This window comes from Mytilus galloprovincialis, chromosome 1 (genome assembly GCF_965363235.1).
Source record: "Mytilus galloprovincialis chromosome 1, xbMytGall1.hap1.1, whole genome shotgun sequence".
Taxonomy (NCBI): domain Eukaryota; kingdom Metazoa; phylum Mollusca; class Bivalvia; order Mytilida; family Mytilidae; genus Mytilus; species Mytilus galloprovincialis.
The window spans coordinates 27053421-27067412 of NC_134838.1; the positions used below are offsets into that span (position 1 = coordinate 27053421).

Here is a 13992-nt window from a genome sequence, read left to right on the forward strand (position 1 = left end):
AGATTTATGAGTTTGACTGTCCCTTTGGTATCTTTCGTCCCTCTTGTTGTTTAGATAAATACTTACGACATCAGAAATTATTTTTCATACAAAATTAGTTTAACCGCCGATACATCATTTCCAATCCATCATACTTTGCATTGGCAAAAGCCAAATTGTCCGGTATGGAACCAGTCTCAGATTAACAAAGGGAAGTAATTTGTTTAAAAAGTTTGTAATAACAGAATCAAATCGGACCAAACATTTTGCCTTATTTTGCATTAGAAATGCACAGAAGACTAAGTTGATGATATACATGCATTGGTTTAAGAATTGGATAAACATTACTTTTAACGAGTGACTCACTTTAAATATTGGTTTTATCGTGCAAAAAACCAAAAAAGAAGACAATTTTCATTCCAAATGTAATTAAGATTAATTGTATCGATGTATACCACCAGGACCAGTGCATCTATCCATTTTCAATGATTTTAATCTGAGGAATCTGCTCTAATTTCTGCATGATGACATTTTCAACCTTTCAAGCAACTGTGAAGTGCTGCAATATATTTTTAAGCAGCACATAAACAGTTATTAGAGAGGTACTTTCAGCTGAAACGAGAAAATATATTAGTTTTGAAAAAACACTTTATACACTAAATAAAACATTTCAGTATCTCTTTTTATAAATCTTTTTTAGTGTTATAATATTTTTTTTGAATTTTACATTTGTTAGAGATACATGAAGTACCGATACCTTATCCCGGCCTCGTGTTTCTTGTTTGTACACCTGATTTCTCTCACAGTCTATTAAAAAATAAACAGGGACTAAATTTAAAGTCAGTCCGGAGATTTTAAAAAAAAATATGTGTTCCAGGGTTCACGTTCCCCTTTTCTTGCCCACTCTTCATGTTCTTTGTATGTACTTCATGTCCAGGTAAATGAAATGTGAGGTGAATATCAACTAAGGTGTGATCAAATATAGATAAGTATAAAAAATCAAATGACACTCCCTCTAAAAGAACAGATATTATGAAACCATATAACATTTTAGTTCCAGGAAAATATCTTAAGAAGGTGGAAATAAAATTATGTTATGTTTGTTCCAAAGAACTTATTACCATTCAAAGACTTGTTCCAGGGGGAACAAGTATTATGGGAACAACAATCATGTTCACACCACTATGAGAATAAAAAGTTTTCTGGCTTTTGGCTTCAGTTGGAAAAGTTTTAAGATCTGTCATACACTAGATGTGTAAAAGTTAAATGCATTTTGTGTTTCAGAAAGATAATTTCTACAGAGGCTGATTCAGCCATATACATTATTAGATAAAGAACTTGTGTTATGATGAATCTTGAAAAATAAGTGATGAAAACTGCATTAATATGACCTCAATTGGAGATATAACCCAGAGCCCAGAGGTGGATTTAAGGGGGAGCAGGGTGTTATTTCTGAACAATTGGTGGAATATAAAGGGAACACAGACGGATCAACCCATTTTAAAAAGGGGTTCCTAACCCGGGACAAAAAGGGGGGATTATATAGGGAACACAAAATCTTACCGCTTTTGAATCCGCCACTGTGGAATCACTGAAGAATGACTAGAGAGGGCCCCTACTTTATGAAAATTTCTAGATCCAACCGGGTCTGTGATAAATTTAAATCTAAATAAGCTATTGTTATTTATTACATTAAGTAGGTCAACAGCTCATCTAGCTAATAAATATATTGTTGTGCCTTTTTATGTATATGGCTCGTTGTAGATTAACATCTAAGAAATAGTTAAATTCATGTTTATGATTTGTGTCATTATTGTTTCATTATTGTAACAATTATAAAAATCATTGTAATAACGTATTTAAGCACGTGAGATTCATTGCTATAAAAAAAAAATAGCTTACGCCCGACGTCTTGTGTGGAAGTTTTATGCAATAATCATAAATAGTTTCTGAGGAAGTTTTAAGCAATAACCATTTATTGTTTTTGAGACACGGCGGGACATGTGAACCCCCCTTCCCACCCTGTTTTATTTTACAAATATCACTAAAATAAAATTTTGAATCAAACCAAAAAGTATACAGATCTTTAGATTAATATAACAAAGAAGTGTGTAAAGTTTTAAGCAATAATCATAAATCGTTTTTGAGATACGGCGCGACATGTAAAAAAACCCTCCCCCTTTTAACAAAATACTCAAAAACTCAAAAAGGAAATTTTGAATCATCACCAAAAAATATACAGATATTAAGATTAATATAACTAAGAAGTGTGTAAAGTTTTAAGCAATAATCAAGAAACGTTTTTGAGATACGGTGCGACATGTGAAAAAAAAGCACACCCCTGTTTTAGTTACAAAGTGCCGTAACTCAAAAAGTTTAAATCTGATTTTCACCAAAAAGTATACAGATCATTTGACCATCATAAGAAACAACTATATTAAGTTTCATGAAATTTGGATAAGTCGTTCTCAAGTTACGGTGCGACATGTTTACGCCGGACAGACGGACAGACGGACGAACAGACGGACGGACACCAGACATTTGTATACCATAATACGTCCCGTCAAAATTTTGACGGGCGTATAAAAAAACCTTTTAACGAGGCGTATATCGGTTTATTAAATATATCTTTTTAAACTAAGAAAGTTGGTTTTACTTAATTTAAACAAAACATTAAGGTATCTTACACTTTATCTATTTCATAAATAAAAAGCAATATATATATAATTATATATCGTTACAGTTTATGTATAGAGGGGAAATGCATACTTAAACCCCGTGCCTACTTTGGTGTTTGTACACCTGATTTCTCTAATATGACCTCAATTGGAGATATAACCCAGAGCCCAGAGGTAGATTTAAGGGGGTGCAGGGAACTATTTCTGAAAAATTGGTTGAATATAAAGGGAACACAGGCGGATCAAGCCATTTTAAAAAGGGGTTCCTAACCCAGGACAAAAAAGGGGGGATTATATAGGGAACACACAATCTTACCGCTTTTGAATCCGCCACTGTGGAATCACTGAATAATGACTAGAGAGGGCCCCTACTTTATGAAAATTTCTAGATCCGCCAGGGTCTGTGATAAATTTAAATCTAAATAAGCTATTGTTATTTATTACGTTAAGTAGGTCAACAGCTCATCTAGCTAATAAATATATTGTTTTGCCTTTTTATGTATATGGCTCTGATCTGGTTGTAGATTAACATCTAAGAAATAGTTAAATTCATGTTTATGATTTGTGTCATTATTGTTTCATTATTGTAACAACTATAAAAATCATTGTAATAACGTATTTAATCACGTGAGATTCATTGCTATAAAAAAAACCTTTTAACGAGGCGTATATCGATTTATTAAATATATCTTTTTAAACTAAGAAAGTTGGTTTTACTTAATTTAAACAAAACATTAAGGTATCTTACACTTTATCTATTTCATAAATAAAAAGCAATACATATATAAAAATATATCGTTACAGGTTATGTATAGAGGGAAATGCATACTTAAACCCCGTGCCTACTTTGGTGTTTGTACACCTGATTTCTCTAATATGACCTCAATTGGAGATATAACCCAGAGCCCAGAGGTAGATTTAAGGGGGCGCAGGGTTCTATTTCTGAAAAGTGGTTAAATATTAAGAGAACACAGGCGGATCAAACCATTTTTAAAAGGGGTTCCCAACTCAGGACAAAAAAGGGGGGATTATATAGGGAACACAAAATCTTACAGCTTTTGAATCCGCCACTGTGGAATCATTGAAAGTTGACTAGAGAGGGCCCCTACTTTATGAAAATTTCTAGATCCGCCAGGGTCTGTGATAAATTTAAATGTAAATAAGCTATTGTTATTTATTACGTTAAGTAGGTCAAGAGCTCATCTAGCCAAAAATAACAACTAAATGCATTTAATACCTATCTATTATATCTATTATACTGACAATAAACAAATAATACAAATAAAATCCTATTTGGAATTTTCATACCTTGATAAACTCGTAATATAGTGTAAATCTCAAAATATATAACTTCCATTTTCTACAGACTGTACATGATATCAAATGTCCTTCACATAACATGTGACGTATTTAATCACGTGAGATTCATTGCTAGAAAAGAAAACCCTTTTAACGAGGCGTATATATCGGTTTATTAAATATATCTTTTTAACTAAGAAAGTTGGCTTTATATAATTTAACCAAAAATTAAGGTATTTTACACTTTATCTATTTCATAAATAAAAAGCAATATATATATCAGTTTAAATGAGAAATATATGATTAAAGACCGTGCACTCTTAAGTTATATGTTTGAAGCAAGCGCATAGGTCATCATATATACGACTTGAAATTTCGAAGTGTCGGCATTTCACGAAAATAAACGCAATTGAGCTAATTTTTGGTGCATGTGGAAGATAATGTAAAAGCCTTTAAAAATAATACCGTAATTCAATGAACAAATAAGTTTTTCATAGAGAAATATATCGCTACAGTTTAAGTATGCAGGGAAATGCATAGTTAAACCCCGTGCCTACTTTGGTGGTCATTTTTACGCACGAAATGCTGACTTTTACGCCAATAATTGATATATATATATATATATATATATATATATATATATATATATATATATATAATTTATATAATAGGTTGATGTATTTAAATAGATGACAATTATTTGTACCTGCATGCATTCTGGTTTAACCATATACAACGTATTATAGTTAGGTTGAATTTCCTGTCATTTAATTTCATTTATTCTTCATCCACGCACGAACTTGTTTCAGAAAATAATATATCTCTGTACATATAGTACATTAACCTCACTTATAAGTTATCATGCTTATAGGTTTATATATATGTGATTTATTTTCTGAGACAAGAACTTGCAGTAATCCGATGTTCAGTACTGCATTACTTTTATAAAACTATTTTTTAGAATACGTTTAAGATTTTTACGTTTTTAAATTAAAAAAACAAAAAATATTTTCACAAAGGGTTCACAACGTGTTAAGGTTAAATGTATGGCAAACATTTGTGTTTGTATATAATTAGCATACGTTCTTGCATTTGATATTTTATATAAATAAATAAACTAACATTTATTAAAAAATAAGCAACATATATAGATGAATAATTCATTAGTTCCTCAACAAAACAACAACAGAAATAAACTATCAACTGAGGATTTAGTCTTCAATTACTTTTTTTTATTATTATGTATTCGAGAGATTTTATACTTTTACTTCTAATAAATATAAAATTAATCTAAAATGGACGAATCGAGCAGAAGGGGTGTTACTTGTAGTATCATGGTCTGACAATTTTGAACGTTAATTTTGAGATGTTATCTGTTTTGGTCTGACACCGTTTTAACGGTTCTAAAAAGTTCGCTAGACGATTCAGTCGTGTGTATCTTGGCATGCCTTAACGGACTGATGTACCTAATAAGACTATCGATCGGAACAGCGTCTTAACGGTCGTAAGAGTCTGTAGGTTTTTCTCTGGTGGTAAATCCAGTCGATTAAGATATGACCAGATCAAAATGACCGTTTCAGACTGAAATCGTGCTACTTTTGAAAGTTACAAAAATGTTGCTTTTATTAGTTAAAATTACCAATTTTTTTTTCTGTTAATCCAAAATTATGCAATTTATTTGTAATAGGTTATTGTTTAGTTTAAACGCAGCTATTTATAGTGGATTTGGAAACAAGTTCTGAGACTTATATAAATCACTTTCCACTTGCCTGCTCTTTTTCGAAATTTACCAGGTATCTACAAGGATGTCTTTAACGTGCAAGAGATATGACTCTCTCTTCACACGGGTCAGCCATTTTTCGTCCCCTTCCGATAGTCTATCATCTTTTCCTAGAGATTATACTCGCAAATGGTGTCAAGGGAGAGCCGAAAATTCAGTCCCTGAAATGTTCATCTCCGAAAGGGATCGAACCAGGAACCTTTGTATTAGTAGTCCGATGCACTAACCACTACACCACGGATTTCCTGTTGTTTAAGCCGCAATATTTAACGTCCTCCGTATTGGTTCAATTCTTCACACTTACCAAGCAAACACGTTTTGTGTATCTTTATAGAAATTAAGAAATGAAATCAATGTAAGTTTAATTGTAAGAAAACAGACGTCGACAAAATATACTTGGAGAGTTTTACATGTAAATCACTACATTCAATTGGATAAAGTTTAAAAAGGACTGTATATTAAAAACAAATGATAGTGAATTATATTTTCTAGTTGATATTGAAATTTAAATAAAGATGATTGAATTCTAACATTGTAAAAACTATTTATCGGTGACACATGTGACAGAAAGTTAAAAAAATGTTTTATTTTATTTAATTTTTCCTGGGACGAATTGTTAAATACTCTTTTAACAGTGAAGTACACGGAACTAGTAAGGGTTGGTATACTGTCAACCATACCACACCTTTCTGTTTTTTTTCTTTCTGTAAGTGGATTATGTGTATTTGCGCCCTGTATCCACTGTGTTGCATTTTTGTCGAAAATAAAAAAAACAACTATCATTAAGGATTTGTAGGCCAAACCATTGTATAAATTAACACTACAGTTTTACGAAATAAAATCCTTGATATTATACATTTGATTCGTGCGATACATCAGCATCATAAATCAACAGACCAAAGAAATAATGTAAATGTTTCTATTGTCATTGCTTATACTTTTATTTTCAATTATTATTTATCACTTGGGGTAAGTATACATATTAGTTCATCAGTTATAAATAATGTGCAGTTCAGACATTGACTTCGACATCAAATCTGCTGGCAAACTAAATGGTTAAACCTTAAAGACGACTACATAGATGCCACAATCAATTAAATTTTTGGGGATTAAACTTTCTAAACACTGTAGTGAACTAATGAGTGTTTTGATGTCCTTTATATTTAGCTATCAGTTTATCATTCCTAAGTCAATGTCATTTTAACTTACTCACATATGCATCACATTGAACTGAATTTTAAAAATATTTATATTATATTTATAAGTACTTCATGGGGAAGGGATTGCATACATTGTTCAAATTTGAATATTTTAAAGAACCGTCAAGTGAAGTGAGAATAACCGTTTGATTCCATTGAAAATGAAGAGCGGGGATATCCGAAATGGATTTGAAAATGTTTCATAATGCTTTTGAATAAAAAAAGAAGTCTATGTTTATCAAATCAAATTGCTGTCCCCGAAGATGTATGATCGGCAACTTGAGGAAATCGCTACATTCATTTATATTAGAACAATTGCTATTCTGAAAATGGCAGGATGAGACAAGCTAAAACAGATTCATAATTAGATCATAGCGAAGAAAGAGTTTAAGAAATAATGTTTATATGGACAGTTTATTGGTCACCTCTGTCCTTTTCATTAGTTTCGAGGAAAACTAGCGATATCAAATAAAGTTCAAGTCGCTGGAAAGTTTACATATTTATTTTGAATTCAGATATTTCAATCATTAAAACATAACTGCATGACAACATAAAAGCAAATATAAAATACAAATTCGTTAGACTGATTGACATGTGGAGAATGAACCAATTAAAATTATCTTTTAATCAAATAATATAAATTCGCGTTTGCCCAAAGAGACAATAAGGTTATCAATTATTCTTATATATTCTTGACTATTTATAAACTGCAATTAAATCATTGAATATTTTTTTTTACTATCAATATTGATTCTGTTTTGAGAAAATTCAAATCATAATAAAAAAATATTTTTTTTTTTTCACATGTGTATTTTAACTGAACTACTATCTGTCGATACCTATATTTTAGAATTGCACAAGGCCATATGTTATATTTCGGGACATTGTATAGCTGAGTATGCTGTATGCATTTTTTCTCATTGTTGAAGACCGTATCATTATCTACAATTGTTCACATCCACTGCATTTAAACATTGGTTGAAATTTGTCTCATTGGAAATCCTACAGAATCTTGGTATTCTTTATACGGTTAGATAACTCTCACAGGAACAGTGTATGGTAACACAGGGTCAACTGCAAAAGGTCTTTCCTGTCCAAATTTACTTGTCAAAAATATTGTCAATATATTGCGAAACAAAAGCAATCTCAATATAAAAAAATTCCGATGGAAGTTACAAATACCTGATAATCAGCACACACACAACTGGTCTTTCCAAAGAAAATTAAACAGGCAAGATTCCTCTTTTTTCCGTGAAATTTAATCTAAAAATAGATCTACGTCAGTTAATTGTAAGAAGAATATGAATAGGAAGATGAATACAATTTCAAATTCTCATTAAAATCAGTGTGCCAGGAAATCCCAATGTTAACGTTTTAGACATTGCTATTTTCAAATTGCAAATTAGATATTCCATCAATATTTTTCGTATCATTACAGAATAAAATAAAAACCGACAAAACAAAATTTAAGTTTAAGCGACGGCACTTTGACAGACGTGCTTGATGATTAACTCCATGTGATACTTTTACGTGTAGAGCATTACAAAGTTATATGGGAGTGTGTTGCATTGGTATTATCACTATGTTGATCTATTATACATATTGATACAAAAAAGAAAAAAAAATTAATGTTCATGGTGTTTATGAAAGTAAATTGTAGTTAGCAAGGTACATATATATATTGCTTTTTCAACAACAAAATGAAAGTTAAGTTGATTGATGTAATTACTTTAGACATGTCCTGCTATTTTTTTCTATCTTTTGCAGGATAACTGTACAAGTTTACAAGATTTTACTTAAAGGATCATGTCATTACTCCAAAGTTTTTTTCCGTTTAATCGAAATTATAAACGTCTGTTAATTACAGTATTTGCTTTGTCATGTGTTTTATACTTTACAGTATGGTCGCGCAGGCTACAATCATTTCATACTAGTTGCGTTCATTGTTCAACTCCAAATAACAACACACACGATTTGTTTCACAAAATTAACACAAATAAAACAAATTCCAAACAACATGTCAACCCTACGAATATCGAATATATTCATAAACCGTTAAATGTGTGTGATCTGCACAACGGACCAGAATTTTTATTAGTGCTAGTAAAATCTGATGCTTCGAATATCGCTCATCGAATGTCCATTAGACGAACATGGGGAAATATATCAAATCCTCATATAAAGGTAATATATCTTCTAGGATATAATAATATTCTTCACGATATGATTGTTCTGGAATCTAAAATATACAACGATGTTCTGCAGGGCGAATTTGTTGACATCTACCATAACAATATGAACAAAACAGCTATGGCATTCCAATATGCTGTAGACAATTGTCTCAATACTAAGTTTCTGTTTTTTGTAGATGATGACTTTGTCATCAACATTTTAAACATACAGGAGTATTTGAAAACACTAACTTATCCTTCCCAAACGAAACTGTTTACTGGATTAATCATAAAAGGAGGTAGGCCGTACAGAGATAAATCCTCTAAATGGTACATATCTCGAGAGGAATATCCGCAAAATGTTTATCCGACCTATCCAGCAGGCGGAGCTATTATTATGTCGATGCATATAGCTAAGTTATTAAAAGCGGAATTCCAATATGTGCGTTACATTCATATAGACGATGTTTATCTTGGAATTGTGGCTAAGAGATTGAAGCTTCAATTGCAAAATGATAAACGGTTTACTAATTCGTATACACCACCTCAAAAATTGCCAAATATTTTTGCATCACATGGCTACAGTGGCGCTAAAAACCTTTTAATAAAATGGGATGTCTTTCTACATACAATGTCATTTAACTCGTCAACTGATATCAATAAACAGCTATACAAATAATGAAAACGACGGCTTAAAGAATAACTGGATAATCCTACTAAATCGCCTGCACTGTAACCGGTGCGCTAGACCACACGACCACAACAGAATTATCCATCGGATCAACAGCAGTGCAGACGATTTGATGTAACGATATCTCAGTAGCATGAGTTCGAATCCTGGCGAGGGAAAAATAAAAAATTTGCAAAAGCAAATTTGCAGATCTAACATTGTTGGGTTGATGTTTAGACGAGTTGTTTATACAGAATGTACATAGCCATGTATCATCATCAGTCCCGGTGATCCGATGGATGAATCTGATGTACAAATGTCACGGGTTCATACTCACTTATAAATATATTTATTTTTGTGACTGTATTTTACATTAATTTGTAGGACACTTCCTATAGATAATTTAGCTGATCTGTAAAAATAACATCTGCATGCCTTATATATCATGTACTTTAGAACGACGCTAGATTAAAACTGACATGGAAAAGTAACACCCAGCCACCGAAAGCTTCATTTTTTTGTAGCCCAGGTGGTCGTGTGGTCTAGAGCACCGATTACAGTGCAGCCAATATAGTGTCACGATATCTCAGTAGCATCTCAGAGTTCGAATCCCGGCGAGGGAAGAAAAAAAAAATTGCGAAAGCAAATTTGCAGTTCTAACATTGTTGGGTTGATATTTAGACGAGTTGTATATACAGAATGTACACAGTTATGCATCACCATCACTGCTGGTGATCCGATGGATAAATCTGATATAGAGATGTTACGGGTTCAGACTCACTTATACATGTAATTATTTCTGTCTCTGTATTTTACATTAATTTGTAGGATCCTTTACTATAGATAATTTAGCTGATCTGTAAAAATAACTTCTTCATGCCTTATATATACTATAGTACGACGCTAGATTAAAACTGGCGTGGAAAGGTAATACCCGGTAACCAACAGCATCATTTTTATGAAGCCCAGGTGGTCGTGTGGCCTAGCGCACCGGTAACAGTGCAGAGGATTTGGTGTCAGAATATCTCAGTAGCATGAGTTCGAATCCCGGAGAGGGAAGAATAAAACATTTGCGAAAGCAAATTTGCCGATCTAACATTGTTGGGTTGATGTTTAGACGAGTTGTATATGTAGTGTAGAAGTTGTCGTTTTGTACAGATTATAATTTGTACAAAAATATTGTACAAATTATAATTTGTATTTTGACTTTGTACAAAGAGTGCTTGACTGTACAAGTGACAATTTGAACAAAAATGGACAAACATTCACTTATAACTTGTACAATAATTTTTATATGGATTTTTGTGAAAACAGCCTTGATACACATCATTGAACAACTATTAATTGACCACACAGTACACTTAAGTTTCAAAATTCAAAAGTAGTTCTTTTTCATAGGTTTGAGCAGGTGATCTAGTTATTTATGGAAGCGGGTTTTGACCAACATTATTTTACTCTCAAATCGATGACGACCTGTTTTACATATAGCGAACATTAAAGTTCAGGAACCGTTGCTGTGAATAAACATGTATTAGACTTTTAGACAAATAAATATCACAGAAAGAAAGCGAGATTAAACCCACCATTTGGTTAGGAATATGACTATGCTAAAGTCAGGAGTATGTTAGTTGTTTTTCTGTCGAAAATTATACAAATAATAGATGTTTAAAATGGGTGTAATTTACATTGAGAGTTTATGATGTTAAAAAAAGCAGCTTGGGCTAACTTATTAGATCAATTTGAATTTGGCAACTTGTTAAAATATCAAAATAATAGTCAATGCTTAAAATCTAAAACATATCTTTCATTTCATCTAGATATGCTATCTGACTTTGCTCAGTATGATAAAAAATTGTATTTCAATTATATATTGAATTTGAAATAATTATTTTGTGCCATATTTTAAGATATTTGTACTATTTTAAATTACAATGGATTACACTATAAAAAATTCATAGCCTGTTTACCATAAACATAGGATATTAAAATGAATAAAAAAGAAAAGTGACTAAAAGAAAAATTAATATCTGAGATGATGATATTAAAAGTTAAGACTTTATCTGATTCACTTTTAGTTTTACGATTACTTTTCACAATAGCATGATCAGTATATTTTGTTGTTGTGCTTGTATACGGGTGATTTTCACCTTCATGTTGATATTATAACCAGAATATATCATTCAATATCCTTTTTCACTTTTTCATGAATGTAATTTATAAGCGTTTGTTTCAAAACTATACATTAATATAACTGTCACTATTTATATATTCATTGCCACATATTATCTGTTGTCTAGTGCATCCAGTACTTCTATTCTCTTTGCATGCAGTTGGAATACTAGATATCTACCTTTTCCCTCTATATTGGTTATGAGTTCACTGCTTATGCTCAGTGTTTCTTTGAAATTATTACAATCCAGTATCAGTTGTGTTATTTCCCTCTTGTTGCAGCAGAAGACAGTATTCCATTTAATTGGATCAATGCTATCCAGTATTTCCTTTTTCATCTCTTACAGTACTTAACACTGGACAAGGGGTAACCATATGAACAATTCCTTCATTTTCTGTATTGCACAATTGACATAACAGTTCTGCTATAAAGTGTGTGAATTTGTGTGTGTCTGACTGTAAGATATATGATCCCGTCATCATTTTGGCTTTTGTAATTGTTTTCTTAGCTCAAGTCTTGTTTGATTTTGTAGATTCCATACTTGAGCTGTTTTCCAATTTCCAAGTTTTCTATATTCAGATTTTTTAGACTGTTTTTATCAAGAGCTTTAGATTTAAATTGAGCATTCCAATATTGGTTTACTTTTTTCTTAGGTTCTTCTTTCCATATATCTCTTTTTGGAAGGTTTTTCTGTTAATAGTTGATGGAAGTAAGATCATACATCTTAAGTATATTCAGTATCCTGCTGAAAAAAAATACTTTTCTTGTTGTCATGTTTTGTCTATTCATAACATCTTTAATTTTTCTGTTGTCACATGCTACTGTGGAGTATAAAAGTGATAATTGTCTTTTATGTATTTCAGCGTATATAGGTAATCTCCTAGTAATAGCAGGACAACGGCTTTTGAAGTTCTTTCTGGTAGTGTCTACAGGTGCCTCAAGTTTTTGCTGTGGAATATCTCTAGTTCCTCTATATTTGATTTTGATAAAGGTAGTACTTCAAGACCATATGTCAGTCTTGGTATTACATAGGTTTTATATATTTGGTATGAGATTGAAGGGTTAGTTCGTTTGTACTGTGCACACCAGACCCCATAATTGCATACTTTGTTCTTCTAGCTGTTTGTATCTTTTTATCTTAAAGTTATGTTCTTTTCCATCGGTTCTCTTTATTGCAAAATGATCACTACAATCAGTTGTTTTTACTACATTGCCTCCCATCGTTCAGTTGTAGCTAGATTTATGCTTTGAGCAGTCGATTATTTCTGTTTTGGTAGGATGTATTTTATAATGATGTTCTTTTGCGTATCTGTTTATTACATTCAACATTATTTGTAGCTCATATTCGTTGTTTGAGATAAAGGCTATATCATCTGCACAAGTTGGTGCTCCTACATATATGTCTCCCAAACGATAACCCAATGAGTTCTGCTCCAACTCTATTAATTAATATTGTACAAATATTTTGTATAAGTGGGTTGAGAGTACACCGCCTCGTCTTACTCCTTGCTTAATTTTGAATTGTTCACTTTATCCATCCATCCATTTTACTTTGGTACTAAGCCTTTCATATAGCTCCGTTGGGAATTTCCAATAAGTTGGATGTATATTTTGGTCAAGAGCCTTATCAATTTAGATGATATGCTGTACGATATCAAATGCTGATTGTACGTCAAAAACAGATAAAAAGAAGTTTTCAGTTGATTTTTTTATTGCATATCGAGCTTCTGATATGAGCAAACTTAACATGATTGATGACAGTCCTTCTGTAAATCCAAACTGTAGCAGTGTTTTTGATTTTAGATTAACCGTTTTCCAGAAAGGCATATTTAAAAGTGTTTCCAATAGTAGGTGTAACTGATATAATCCGGTAATTGCTCATAACAGTTGGATCTTTTTGTTTTTTCGTTACTGGAGTCAATATGCAAAATAGAAATAATACTGGTACTGTTCTTAATTTATTATGTTGTTAAATATTGAGGTTAGCACAGGAGAGACGGTTGATTTTCAGTTTTGTAAATTCTCAGCTGTTATTCCAGATTCATC

At 31.7% G+C, this 13992-nt stretch overlaps 1 long non-coding RNA gene across 1 annotated transcript; it reads right to left on the reverse strand.

Annotated features, from left to right (window-relative positions):
* Window positions 1–390: 390 nt before the first annotated feature.
* LOC143073180 (uncharacterized) lies at window positions 391–4256 on the reverse strand. Its single transcript, XR_012977428.1, has 2 exons — window positions 3966–4256; window positions 391–591 (listed from the first exon to the last, which is right to left on the reverse strand). It is a non-coding gene; the product is annotated as an uncharacterized LOC143073180 (long non-coding RNA).
* Window positions 4257–13992: the final 9736 nt, after the last annotated feature.